Raw genomic sequence first — 13,231 nt, forward strand, 5'->3', positions numbered from 1 at the left:
GATGTGCAGTCCTTTTCTCATTTTTTTTCCCTTTTCTTTTTTTGTCAATAACAAAAATGTACCAGAGTATTGAGACACTAGCTAAGGAATGGCCATGATGACAGCCGGTGGGGAAGGGGGAGGAGGAGGGGAGGTTAGGTCTAGAGAGATTTTTTAGAAAGGCAGATCAGCTGTTCCCCAGAGGAAAATCAAGGGGATCACGTGGGTAAATTGGGGAGAGGGACACGCGAGCATGTGCGCGCGTGTGCGCGCGCGCATACACACAGACGCGCGCGCGCACACACACACACACACACACACACACACACACAAACTCTCTGAACTTAGTCGGTTTTTAAAACTCTGTCTTTGAAACAGGAACTTGCCTTGGGTCTCCTGAAACCGAAAAACACAGCTCTTGCCTTCCTCCTGGAAGTCACCTTGTCCTTTGGAGCCTTCGCCTGCAGGAGGTGGCTTCCTGTGGCTGGTGAGAAGCTGGCTCCTTTTTGCAGAGTTCTTGTTCTTCCAAAACCAAGGGCGGGGTAAGTGGAGGCTGCAGACCCCTAGGGCCCCCTGGGCGGGGGGTTCCTCTCAGTTTGGTTACCTAAGGATTAGATAAAGGAGGTTCTTTGTCGGGTGGGGGACACTCGGACTCCTACGTATGAAGAAAAGGAAGTGGGGGCGGGGTGCAGACAGATTTTGCCAAAATACAGATGGAGCCGACTAGATCCAGAACAATTCCCAAAGGAGGTCCTCCCACACCCACAGGAAGGCCCCCCCCCACCAAAAAAAAAAAAAAAGCTTGAAATTCAAATTATTTTAGTGCTTGGGAGATGAGAGGGGGGTGAGAGAAAGCAATGGTAGTAAATAGGAACAGAAGGGGGCAGAAAAAACAGGAAGGCTTGTCAGTATCTTTCCTAAGAAACAGCTCAGGAGAGCACCAAATATTAAAATAAATGTAGCTGGACTTGAGTAATACTTTTTATTATTTTTTTAAAAATTATTTTTAGACCGTAAAGGAGCATAGGCACAAATTTGATACATGTGGTTTCTGCCCCCAAAGAAACGGCTGCTCCCGCCTCTCCTTTTTTTAGCCTCTGTTTTTGAGACGACAGGACAGAGATGTTTTGCCCACACTGTACCCACACTCGTTCTGTTCCTCTCAAATGCGTTTCACTGCCCTGGTTTCCTCCAAAAGCTGTCCTTCTCTCATGAATGTTGTCGTGCTCTTGTTTCTGCCTCCCTTCTTGCTTTGGGTTAGAAGAGTGGAAACAATGTTGGGAGAGAAAGATGGACACCATGATGAGAAAGTGAGAGAACAGTAATTACATTTGAGAATTAGGTAGAGGGAGAAGTAAAAGACCCTACTCCCTGGTGGAGGACTTGAGTCTTGCCTGGTCCTGGTTTTTGCCATTTCTTAAAGAGAATGGTTTGGATGAGACAGGGTTGCCAGACAGATAGATACAGGATACCCAGTTAAATTTGAATTTCAGATAACCAGCAGATAAGTACCCCCAAAAGCTGACTTTACAGTTCGATGTATTTGAAGAAGTTCTTAAACCACCTTACTCCAGTGGTGTTTAAATGGTGGGTGCCTCTGGGGTAGATGGTTTTAGGGAATCCGTTTCGGAATCCGCCTGAGGTGAAGTGAGAGCCAGGTGTCACATTGGGTCTTTTCTGCTCCCACTCCCCTGGCACACTAGCCCTTCTTCACTTCTAAAAAAGGAAAGAAAGGCATTTGTCCTAGATTGTAAAAGCCTCCAGGGGCCAGACAAGGAACAATTAGAAATATTTGTGTTTGTGTTGAGAAAGCAAAAGCCTTTTTGACTGAGATACCAATCATTTCACAAATTAGGTGGTTTCCAAGTTATCGTTTTCCGTAAAACTTGGAGAAAAACCTAATTGAGTTGACCACTGATAGATCATCAGAATAATTTTTTTAAAACTGTCTTTATTTTTCAGAGCGGGTTTTGGGTTCACAGCAAAATTAAGCAGAAAGTACAGAGAGTTCCCACATACCCCTTGCCCTTATACAGGCACAACCTCCCCCCATAGAATAATTATTGAAGGAAAGTTTCTAAGTGATATCTGACCGATAAGGTGAAGGAATCCAAAGAATTGAATGACACTGCCAGATTTGGCCCTGCTGAAAAACAAATCTCAAGTTCCCTGGCAAAGGTGGACTGGCCACGGATCTTCATATAGGGTCTGTATTCATGAGCAAGCCAGTCATTCCAGGTGTGCCTCTGAAGCCATAAGCCTAGAAATATGTCCCTATCTTCCTTTCTTCTTGTCAGCCCTGGACATTGTCATGACAAAGCTCCTTGTGGCCCCATCTACTTATTCAAGTGAACAAGGTTTCTCAATGTTTACATTCATAAAAATGCGATGTGGGAAAATATTGGTGCTAGGCCTGTTCATTCTTGCAATAAGTAATATTAATTGATGGATATTTGAACTAATTACATATGTATGTAAATATATTCAAATCCATATAGGTAAAAACCCATCCTCATCCATTAGGAGAGATAATTCTTACGAGGAGAATAATTTTCAATATTTTACTGTTTTATGTTTAATGATCAATAAAATACATATTTATCATGTTACTGATGATGGTAACAATGGCTTCGTCTCAGGAAATGTTTTAATACCTTATGGTCACAGGATATTTTTTGAAATTGTAAAATCAATTTACACATGCATATTTGTTTCAAAAAAGATGATAGGGTAATCAGTAAAAGATGTCCAAAGGATAGATATTCAAGTAATAAAAGATGTCATAAAAATATTTGGATGCAAATCTTTAACGGAAGTGGAATGAAGATACAGTTCGTGGAGGGAAGGGAATGACTTAACATTTCTGTTAAGGAAGTTCGTGTTCATTTTGAAAAAAGAGTGATGGTGTCAAATTACTATGGTGCTTAGATTCTATTGGGTGCATTGAAAAGAGTGATATAACAGTTTTATTTTAAAACATTCGATGAAAACAATCTACAGACTACATCCCCTGCCAGCACTCAAACCACGAAAAGCTATAGATATCAACTTAAAATGTGTGAAGGGATATGTAGTTTTCAGCATTTTTAGGGGGTGTAAGGGAAGAAAAGTTTGAAGACGTCTGCTTTATATCATTTTCTTACTAACACGTCCGCTCAAAATATAGTAGTTACATTTCCAGATCCTTTACAACTTTGAACAACAAAAATCACAGGCACCATTCTACCTGCTGTTTCAGGGGCGCCGTTGTCCAAAGTTCTGTGTACCTCACTGTGCTGCTCATCTACTCTGAACTGAGTGGTAGTCATAGGGTCATGCACACGGGCTTAAATTGGAGAAACCAGAAATAAACCAGCCCCTCGACCTCACGGCTGAACTATTTCAAGAATACGAAGTTACGTTTCAGTGGCCATGATTTGACTCATGGCGCACTCAGTAACATATAATTACGAGCTGTCTTCAACAGACTTCTGCACTGCTTGCTTCTCACCTTCTGAGTATAGAGGAACCACAGCAGCATTTTATGGTAACTGATTGAAATGATCTAACCAACCCTCTGTGCGCCCTGTTATAGGAGAGTGACTTTCTCGAACACCAGCTGAGGTCCTGGAGTTTCTCCAAGTACCAAAACCTTGCTTTTTAAAAGGAAGACAGAAAAATGAATGGGAGCAGCCATGTGCCCCGATGACAGAGGAAACGCACATGTGGGAAACTATGGGCTAGGAATGGTAGCAGTTGAGGTAGGAGGGCAATGGAGCACTGCTTTTCATATCAGAACTAAAAACTAAATGTTAGTTCACCACAAATGGAGTACTGCCAGCCACAATATGTGAAAGTGTGCTTAACCAGTGTGTGGGCTTCGTGAGTAGTGGTGCCTCTGTTAATCTAGGGTCAAGAGGGATATATATTACGGTAACCACAATACATTTAGTCAACATCCATCACCTCATGCAGCTACAAATTTTTCTGTGATGAGAAATTTTAAGATCTACTCTTCTGGCAAGTTTCAAATATACAATACAGTGTTGTTAGTTTAGCTCTAGGCACCATGCTATATATTATATTCCCAGAACTTATTTATAACTGGAAGTTTGTACCTTTTGACCATCTTCACCTGTTTCCTCCTACCCCAACTACTCTGTCTCTGGCAACCACCATATGCATGTGTGTGTGTGTGTGTATTACAATATATATGCGTACGTATATATATCACATTTTCTTCATCTATTTATCCATCATTGGACATTCAGGTTATTTCCATTTCTTGGCTATTGTGAACAATGTTACAATGAACGTGGGCTAGCTCATGCAGATAACCCTCTGAGGTCGTGATTTTGCTTCCTTTGAATATATTCTCAGAAATGGAATACTGGATCATATGGTATTTCTATTTTTAATTTTTTGAGGAACCTCCACACTGTTTTCCATAGTGGCTGCCCTAATTTACATTTCCACTAAGAGTGCACCAAGTTTCCCTTTTCTCCACATCCTTGCCAACAATTGTTATCTTTTGTCTTTTTGATAATAGCCATTCTGATAGATGTGAGGTGATATCTCATTGTGGTTTTGTTTTGCATTTCCCTGCTGATGAATGATGTTGAGCATCTTTTCATATACCTCTTGGTTATTTGTATGTTATTTTTATAAAAATGTTTAATTTTTAATCAGGCTTTTGGTTTTGCTATTGAGTTGTGTGAGTTCTTTCTATATTTTGGATATTAACTCCTTATCAAATACGTGATTAGTTGTGGCACCTAGGTGGCTTAATTGGTTAAGAGTCCGACTCTTGATTTTGGGTCAGGTTCATGGTATTGAACCCTGACTGGGCTCTGCCCTGACAGTGTGGAGCCTGCTTGGGATTCTTACCCTCTCTCTCTCTCTGTCTCTCTGTCTCTCTCTCTGTCTCTCTGCCCCTCCCCTGCTCATGCTCATTCATGCCCACACACTCTCTCTCAAAATAAATAAACATTTAAAATATACATGATTAGCAAATATGTTCGCACATTCAGGAGGTTGCCTTTTCATTTTCTTGATTGTTTCTTTTGCTGTGAAGAAGCTTTTTAGTTTGATGTAGTCCCACTTGTTTGTTTGTTTGTTTGGTTTTGTTTTGCTTTTGATGTCAAATCTAAAAACATCATTGCCAACAGTAGTGCCAAAGAGCTTACTTATTATGTTTTCTTCTAGGAGTTTTATGGCTTAAAATGTTCAGTATTTTTAATTTTTGCAATTTTATTTTCACCAACTTTTTACTTGTAAAGTTTTTTGTATGGGCATTAAATATTTTTAAAAATTTTGTATTATTAAACAAAAGATACATAATACACATGATACAACATTTAAAAAAGTAAGAGGGTATGAGTGAATCCTGCCTGCTCTTAACCACCTCCCTCAGAGGTGGTCTGCTCCCCACAGGCCACCACTCCTACCAGCAAAACTACATGGAACTTTCCACCTAAAATAAAGGCGCTGATCACAGTTTAACTACCTTTTCCTACCCCAAGGTCATCACCAGGAATGACAAAGATTGTCTTGAGCACATATAACTTCTGGGAATTCTTTTTTTTTTTTCTTAATGTCTATTCATTTTTGAGAGAGACGGAGAGACAGAGCATGAGTGGGGAGGGGCAGAGAGAGACGGAGACACAGAATGGGCTCAAACCCGTGAACTATGAGATCATGACCTGAGCTGAAGTCAGACACTTAACTGACTGAGCCACCCAGGCACCCCAACTTCTGGGAATTCTTAACTTTTCTTTCCCCTCCTTTGTTGTCAGCTAATCCATTTACAGACATAGGAATGAACGGAATAAAATAATTTCCTTCTCCATCCTGCTCCTCCTCCGTCTCTAATATTGTCTCCTTTCTCCTGCTGTTTCTAATCTTCTGAGGACTAGAAAACCACATAACTGAACCTTTAGTAAGCAAGGCTAAGAAAGGCTCTCCTTAATACAGGGACTTTGGCTACAAAGAGGCCCCTTCCCTCTTGCTTTCTGTGTTTGGAATTCCACTCTGGAGACTCAAGTTGCCAGAAGGGTAACCTCCAGATCAGTGCCAAATCCCCTATATGTCTTTTCAGCAAGACTGTGACATCTTTTGTCATCAGATGCTGGAAGGTGCATTTGACTATTTATCTAATTAGAACATTCACAGCATCATTAAGTATTAGGTGTAAGGATAAATTTGGCTTGTTATTATTTAATTACTAAATAAAGAAGTTAGGCTGGACCAGGCTTAATTCTCCAGCCTAGTGTTATACTTAGTTTTAATATAGTTTGATAGACATGTGAAGTCATCATAGATACTATGATGAAATTTGGAAGAAGACCCTTGAGCAAATTACCTGTTTCCAGTGAATCATAATGAGTTTCACTAGATCTCAGGGTTCAGGTTGGTAATCAGTTTCTGTATATCTTTTCCAGAGGCAGGAATTTTAATGTGAATGGAATAAAATTGGCTACAATGCTTTTGAAAAATGTATCCACAGACTGACAAGTATTTTTAATTTGAGGATAAAGTTAGTTCTATGGTTTTTTTCTTTTGATTTACTTTTTAGTTTTTAAAAATTTATTTATTTATTTTGAGAGAGAGAGAGAGAGAGAGAGAGAGTGTGAGCAGGGGAGATGCAGAGAGAGAGAGGGAGAGAGAGACTCCCAAGCAGGCTCTGTGCTATCAGTGTGGAGCCTAACTCAGGGCTCCATCTCACCAACAGTGAGATCATGATCTGAGCTGAAATCAAGAGTCAGATGCTTGACCAACAAAGCCACCCAGGCATCTCAGTTGTATGGTTTTTAAGTCACAAAGCAGCTATGAGATCTCTGAGGTAATTTTATTTATTTTTTTAAAATGTTTATTTATTTATTTTGAGAGAGAGAGTGAGCAGGTAGATCTGTGCTGTCAGCGCAGATCCTGATGCGGGGCTTGAACTCACAAACCATGAGATCATGACCTGAGCCAAAATCAACCAACTGAGCCACCCAGGTGCCCCTCTAGGTACTTTTAAATTAAAATATATTTATCTACTTTTAAACCTAATATTTTTTCTAATAACAAAATACTATGGGCTTATTAAAGAATACTTGGAAAATTCACCAATACAAAACTTTTTAAAAATCACCTGTAAACCTAACTCAGATAATTACTTTTAACACTTTTAGTATATCCCTGCAAAACTGAATTTTTTTTATTATTAAACACACACACACACTGGTTATCTCTGGAGAGGAGAGTAGTGTTTGGGGCACATGAGCAGAAGAAATATTTGTTCATACTTACTCTTTTGTACCTTCTGAACTTTGTACTGTGTGTATATATTTCCTATTAACAAAATAATGGAAGGACATAAATTCACGTTCAAATATCCTTTGTGCTTTCTTGTTGTTTTGTAATAACCAGCTTGTGTTAAGAACCACTGATATAAAAGTCTGCCCACTTCACTGACTACCATAGGCATCTCTTGGAATAAACTGGATAAAGTTTATTCCAGTTAATGACTTTGACTATATTCACCCATAAGTATTTGCTAATAGCAGCCCCTCCATAGGCTCATTGTCGAGGAAATGAATTATGTAACTGGTCTAAGCAAATATAAAGTTAACTGTAGTGTTAAATATGGTCATGGATACAAAGCTAACGTATCTATTCATTCTCTCTTTCTGATTCTATGGGTCCAATTCCTCCCATATAATCACAGGGCATCTCTAGGGATGCAGGAATCCCAGCAGGGCACTGCACTTATTCAAACTGACAGAAAAACAATGCCATCAGCATGAATCAATAGGAATGGTGCATTTGGCCAGAAGACTGTTATTTCTGGGGAGAGGATGTGCAATCAGTTTTGAGGTTTATTAGTGTCAGATTTAGCTGTATAGCAATATTTTCCCAACTTTGTTACTAGGAAATAGCCCTTTTGGCCTGTGTATGTATGCATTGCATGTATATATGTATGGATACATATGTGAAACAAAAATACTACAGACTGGATGGCTTAAACAACAGAAATGTATTTTCTCCCAGTTCTGGAGGCTGAAGTCTGAGATCAGTTGGCCAGCATGTTTGTGTTCTGGAGAGAACTCTCCTCCTGGCTTGCAAATGGTCGTTTCCATGCTGTGTGTTCACATGGCCTTTCTTTGGTGCACACAGAGAGATCTCTTCTTCTTATAAGGTGACCAGTCTATAGGATTCGGGCCTCACCCTTATGACCTCATTTAACCTTAATTACCTGCTAGAAGCACTGTCTCCAAACACAATCACATTGTCAGGTCTTCAACATATGATTTTTTGGTGGTGGTGGAGGGGGACACATAATTCAGTATTTATATATTTATATTTTACAAGTTTAATTTTATATACAAACTTTTAAGTGTTCCACCAAAGTTTTATCTTTTTTGAATTTACTTTATTACCGCCCTTTACTGTTGTTTCCCTTATCCTATAAACAGAAATTGCCAAAGCTTCTTCCATTGCCCATTTCTCCTATTCTCCAGGTTCTGAGAGTTTGAGCTAAGAGATAACCCTGGGTGCTGGGCAGGGTTCATCTTTCTCCTTAAAACCTGAATTCTTCCATCTGTAAAATGAGATTAATAATCTCTAATCCTGTGAAAGGGAAAAGAAGGAATAGTTAATAATTTACCATATAATGTCAGCTCTTTGTAATAAAAGTTTCAAAATGAAATGCAAAGATCTTAATCCAAAGGTACCATACTGATTTTTTAAGTGTAACAGACAAACTCAGCGCTTGCTATGTACCTTAGAAACATTAACTCACTCAATCTCAACAACAATGGTATGAGATAGGTTATCTATTATGACCACCTTCCCCATTTTATGGAAACACAGAGAAGTAAAATAACTGGTCATGCCTTTGCAGCTAATTAGTGACAGTCAGGAGGCAAATCCTGGCGCTAGAGTCCAGTGACTACCCAGTCACTATGAAATTGCTGCTTATTCACTGCTAATTGTGTCATTTCCTGGCTCAAAAACCTTCAGGGACTCTTGATGCCTAAAATAATAAATACAACTCATTGGTTTAGCAATGAAGACCCTCCAGCTACTTTTCTTTCCCATTTTGTTTCCCATGAAAATGCTTCATCTCCCTACTGTGCTCCAGCTGAACTGGACTACCCATACTTCTCCAAATTGATCCCATGCATTCTTGCTTCTGTGCCTTGCCCTTGATGCAGTCTTTACCTGGGGCCCACCTGTTCTCAGCCCCTCTGCACCTTCTATGTCTTCCTTTCCCTTCAACATCCTTCCATACTGCCATCTCCTTTATGCATTTTCTCCCGCACCTCTCAACCCCAGCTGGTTGTGATTTTTCCCACAGAATTTTATCTCCCCTCGTCAATCTGTGTATACAAGTTTCTGGCTTTTATAATAGTTATTTCTGTATATGTTGTACTGTCTCCTTGTATATTCCCTCCTTATTTCTGTATATTTCTGTATATTTCCTCCCAACTTTTTTTTTTTTAACATTTATTTATTATTGAGAGAGAGAGACAGACCGTGAGCAGGGGAGGGGCAGAGGGAGAGGGAGACACAGAATCCGAAGCAGGCTCCAAGCTCTGAGATGTCAGCACAGAGCCCAATGTGGGGCTCAAACTCATGAACTTCGAGATCATGACCTGAGCCACCCAAGTGCCCCTCCTCCCAACTTTAAGGATGGGTTCCTTGAGGGCTACAATATACTTTCTCATAGAGCTTTAAAAAATTTTTTTTATTAAAGTCTTAAATCATTATTTGGTTTTTTTTTGACAATCAAATGTATGCATGCTTATTGCAAAAAATTAAACATTACAGAACTACATCTCTTAGAAAGTGAGATACACTATTATAATCCCTCCTCCCCCACCCTAAGAGAACTGTGGTTAACAGTTTGGAATGTAGTCTTCTACACTTTCTTCATATAATAAACATGTGTAATTTTTATTTACAGAAATAGGACTATACCATACAGACAGCTCTGTACCTTTTTTCCACTTAAAATATTTAGCATTTTTCATATGTTTTATAAAGAGGTACACCTCATTCTTTTTTAACAGCTGCATAGCATGGGATTGTATGGATGTACCAGTATTTACCTGTTCAATCCGTGTTGATGAGCATGAGGGTGATTTCCAATTATCAACATTATGAACAATACTGCAGTGAGTATGTATGTATATATTTCATATGTATACACGGCATATGGACACATACACATATACTCCCTATATACTGTATATGTCTCCAGATGACTTTCAATAGCACATATCTTTGGACATGAAATTGCTAGGTGAAATGGAATGGAGATTCTAAATGTTGACAGTTATCAACAATGTGGTTGGGAAGAGTCTTGTGTTATGTCTTTCTGTACCCTTCACAAGCTCAGTGGTTAAGAGGGCAGGCTCTGGCTTCAGGCCGCACAGGTTTGTATCTAGTCTGGGTTTCTATGCCTTAGTCATCTTATCTCTGAGAACACAATAGGACCTTGCTCCCAGTTAAGACTTAAGTGAGATAATCCAAGTAAAACAATTAGCATTTAGCAAGTACCTGAATAATAAGTAAATGCAAGATACACGGTGGGAGGAAAAATGGTAATAGGTTCAGATAATTGTTTGTTGAATGAATAGGACTGAAGAGGACAACAGTTAGTTTGAATAATCTTTTTGGAAATGGATGGTACTTCGCTAAACTAATAGTAACTATTTATGAAATGTCCAGTTAGCATGAGAGTTGTAATGGCCTTGGAGAAATTTATCTCTGTGCAAAATTAACTGGCCTGAACCAGGATCAACCAATGACCTTGGCTTTTTGAGTCTCACACTTTCCCCAATGGAACTAATGGGCCCTGGCTGCAGCCTGGTACCTTATATAATGTGTATCTTTAAGGACAGAAAACAATGCATTTGCCCAGAGGGTGTGCTGGCTTACCACTGAAGGTTATTAGGCCATCTAGTTACCCAGCTATTAATATTGAAAAGAAATAGAAAATGCATAAATAAATGGCTAGAGTACAAGTGTACTGTTTATAGATTCTTGGGTTCTGGGCCAGAAGTCTCCATCTTCATGGAATATACCATGAATATTCTATACCAATAATAGAAGATTCTGGGGGTAGTCAACCCTGGGTTCTAGAACCAACTCTGCCTCTAATTATCTGCAAAACCTTGAGCAAATTGTTGAAACTCATCTTGCTGACACAATGAGGGGACTGAAATAGCTGATGCGAAAGGTCCTTTTTTTGACATTCCTTTCCCCACAGGCGGTTACATTTTCAGACATCAGGACTATTTATTGCACTGAAGAAACACGAATAAAATCAGGTAATGGAAGTATTCTTTAAATGTCCAGGTCAAGAGATGGCAAAGGGGCCACAGCAGGGCACAGATTCAACTGACACCTGCTCTGTGGTGCCCACTACAGGAGGAGGTGGGGGTGTCCATTGAGAAAGCACCCAGAAATCTAGGAATAAGGGAGTGGAATCGGGGCAGAAATTGTAGTCTAACTGGGGCCAGGTTTTGGCCAGGGGCAAAAGTGGTGGTAAATGGGGCTGGCTCCCAGTGAAATACGAGCATCACCCAAAGTACATTGATGACCCTCGTTCTAGTCCAGTGTATTCTTGCTCCTGTCCAGTAAATTGTACCCGTCTTCTCAGGCTCATTTCAAAGTCCATCTCCTTTTTGATACAAGTCCCCTTTTTACCTCTCCCCCCAGATGTCTTGTTCCTCTAAAGACTGACTGTACTTATTCTCTGTGCCATTTTCATGGCACTTCCATGAGGGATACGAGGCTGCCTCAGCCTTCAAGTGACACTTGTATCCTTCTAATGAGACCCAAGGCCTTTGGCTTCCTTTGCTTACCAGGCATCCAATACAGTAGTGCACAGAAAATATTTGCGGCTCTGTGATTGAGTGACTCAGGCAGGCCCCATGGGGAGTAGAGTTTTATGGGTTTTAATATGAACCATACCATGGAATCTGAGACTTTTACCTCATTGCTCATACTGGAAACCGTCAGTTCCAGTCAGATTTGCTTGGCGCTGGGTGGAATTTTGTTACTTTTCACAATGAAAACCATAATCTAATTTTTAAATGAAAAAACATTTACATAACACCTACTTCATGTACCACAGTAATCTAAACAGTACAAAAGTTAACTCAATTTACTTTTCATAACGACCCAGATAGGAACTGAGGCACAGAAATGTCATTTGCCCAGGGATCAAAGCTACTAAGTGGCAGAGCTGGGATTCAAACCCAGTCCATCTGGTTCCAGAGAACATGCTCCTTAAGACGCTATGCTGCCTGAAACCTATGAGTAGCAAAAATCTTCACGAGCAGAAAAAAATGGATGTTGATATATTTATTTCAAAGGAAATGTTTTTTTCCTTGTGTCCCCCCTTCCTCATTCGAAGCAAAATGCTCTAATGCAAAAAGTCTTTTTCTTTCTTTCTTTCTTTCTTTCTTTCTTTCTTTCTTTCTTTCTTTCTTTCTCTTCCTTTCTTTTCTTTCTTTCATTCTCTTTCTTTCTTTCTTTTTCTTTCTTCTTTTCTTTCTTTTTCTTTCTTTCTTTCTTTCTTTCTTTCTTCTTTTTCTTTGTTTCTTTTTCTTTGTTTCTCTTTCTTTCTTTCTTCTTTTCTTTCTTTCATTCTCTTTCTCTTTCTTTTTCTTTTTCTTTCTTTCTCTTTCTTTTTCTGTTTCTTTTTCTTTGTCTTTCTTTCTTTCTTTCTTTCTTTCTTTCTTTCTTCTTTTTCTTTGTTTCTTTTTCTTTGTTTCTCTTTCTTCTTTTCTTTCATTCTCTTTCTCTTTCTTTTTCTTTCTTTTCTTTCTTTCTTTCTCTTTCTTTCTTTTTCTGTTTCTTTTTCTTTGTCTTTCTTTCTTTCTTTCTTTCTTTCTTTCTTTCTTTCTTTCTTTCTTTTTCTTTCCTTCTTTCTTCACACCTGAGAGAGCAGGCAGCTCATTTTTGCTTTGGCAATCAAAATGGAAGAGGAAACTTGTGTGGTTTCATCACTGGTGCTTTCGGGGTGTGTGCTGCTACCTTCCTCCGGCTCCAGGTCCCCTGCTCCCAGGCTTTGTTGCCTCAGCTCCTGGAGACTTTTCAGCATGCCTTTCCCCCGTATCAGTGGGATGTGGACCAGCCTTTCCATCCCTCCCGCACAGCCAGTCCCTGTGCCCGAGCCTCTTGAGGCTGTTCCTTTGTCCGCTTCTCCCTCAAAGCCTCAACACGCCCGCATCAGAATCCCAGAAGCAGCATCTCCCCGTCCTCCATCCCAAGG

At 39.7% G+C, this 13,231-nt stretch overlaps 1 protein-coding gene across 1 annotated transcript in view; it reads left to right on the forward strand.

The window, feature by feature from the left end:
* Nucleotides 1-423: 423 nt before the first annotated feature.
* PLEKHA2 (pleckstrin homology domain containing A2) overlaps nucleotides 424-13,231 on the forward strand; it is a 69,869-nt gene continuing 57,061 nt past the window's right edge. Inside the window, exon 1 of the mRNA XM_047092450.1 lies at nucleotides 424-521. The gene's annotated coding sequence lies outside the window, so the exon portion shown is untranslated. The remainder of the gene's footprint in view (nucleotides 522-13,231) is intronic.

Source organism: Lynx rufus, unplaced genomic scaffold (genome assembly GCF_022079265.1).
Source record: "Lynx rufus isolate CCGP_SWC_20201006 ecotype Redwood Valley unplaced genomic scaffold, mLynRuf1.p SCAF_3, whole genome shotgun sequence".
Classification (NCBI taxonomy): domain Eukaryota; kingdom Metazoa; phylum Chordata; class Mammalia; order Carnivora; family Felidae; genus Lynx; species Lynx rufus.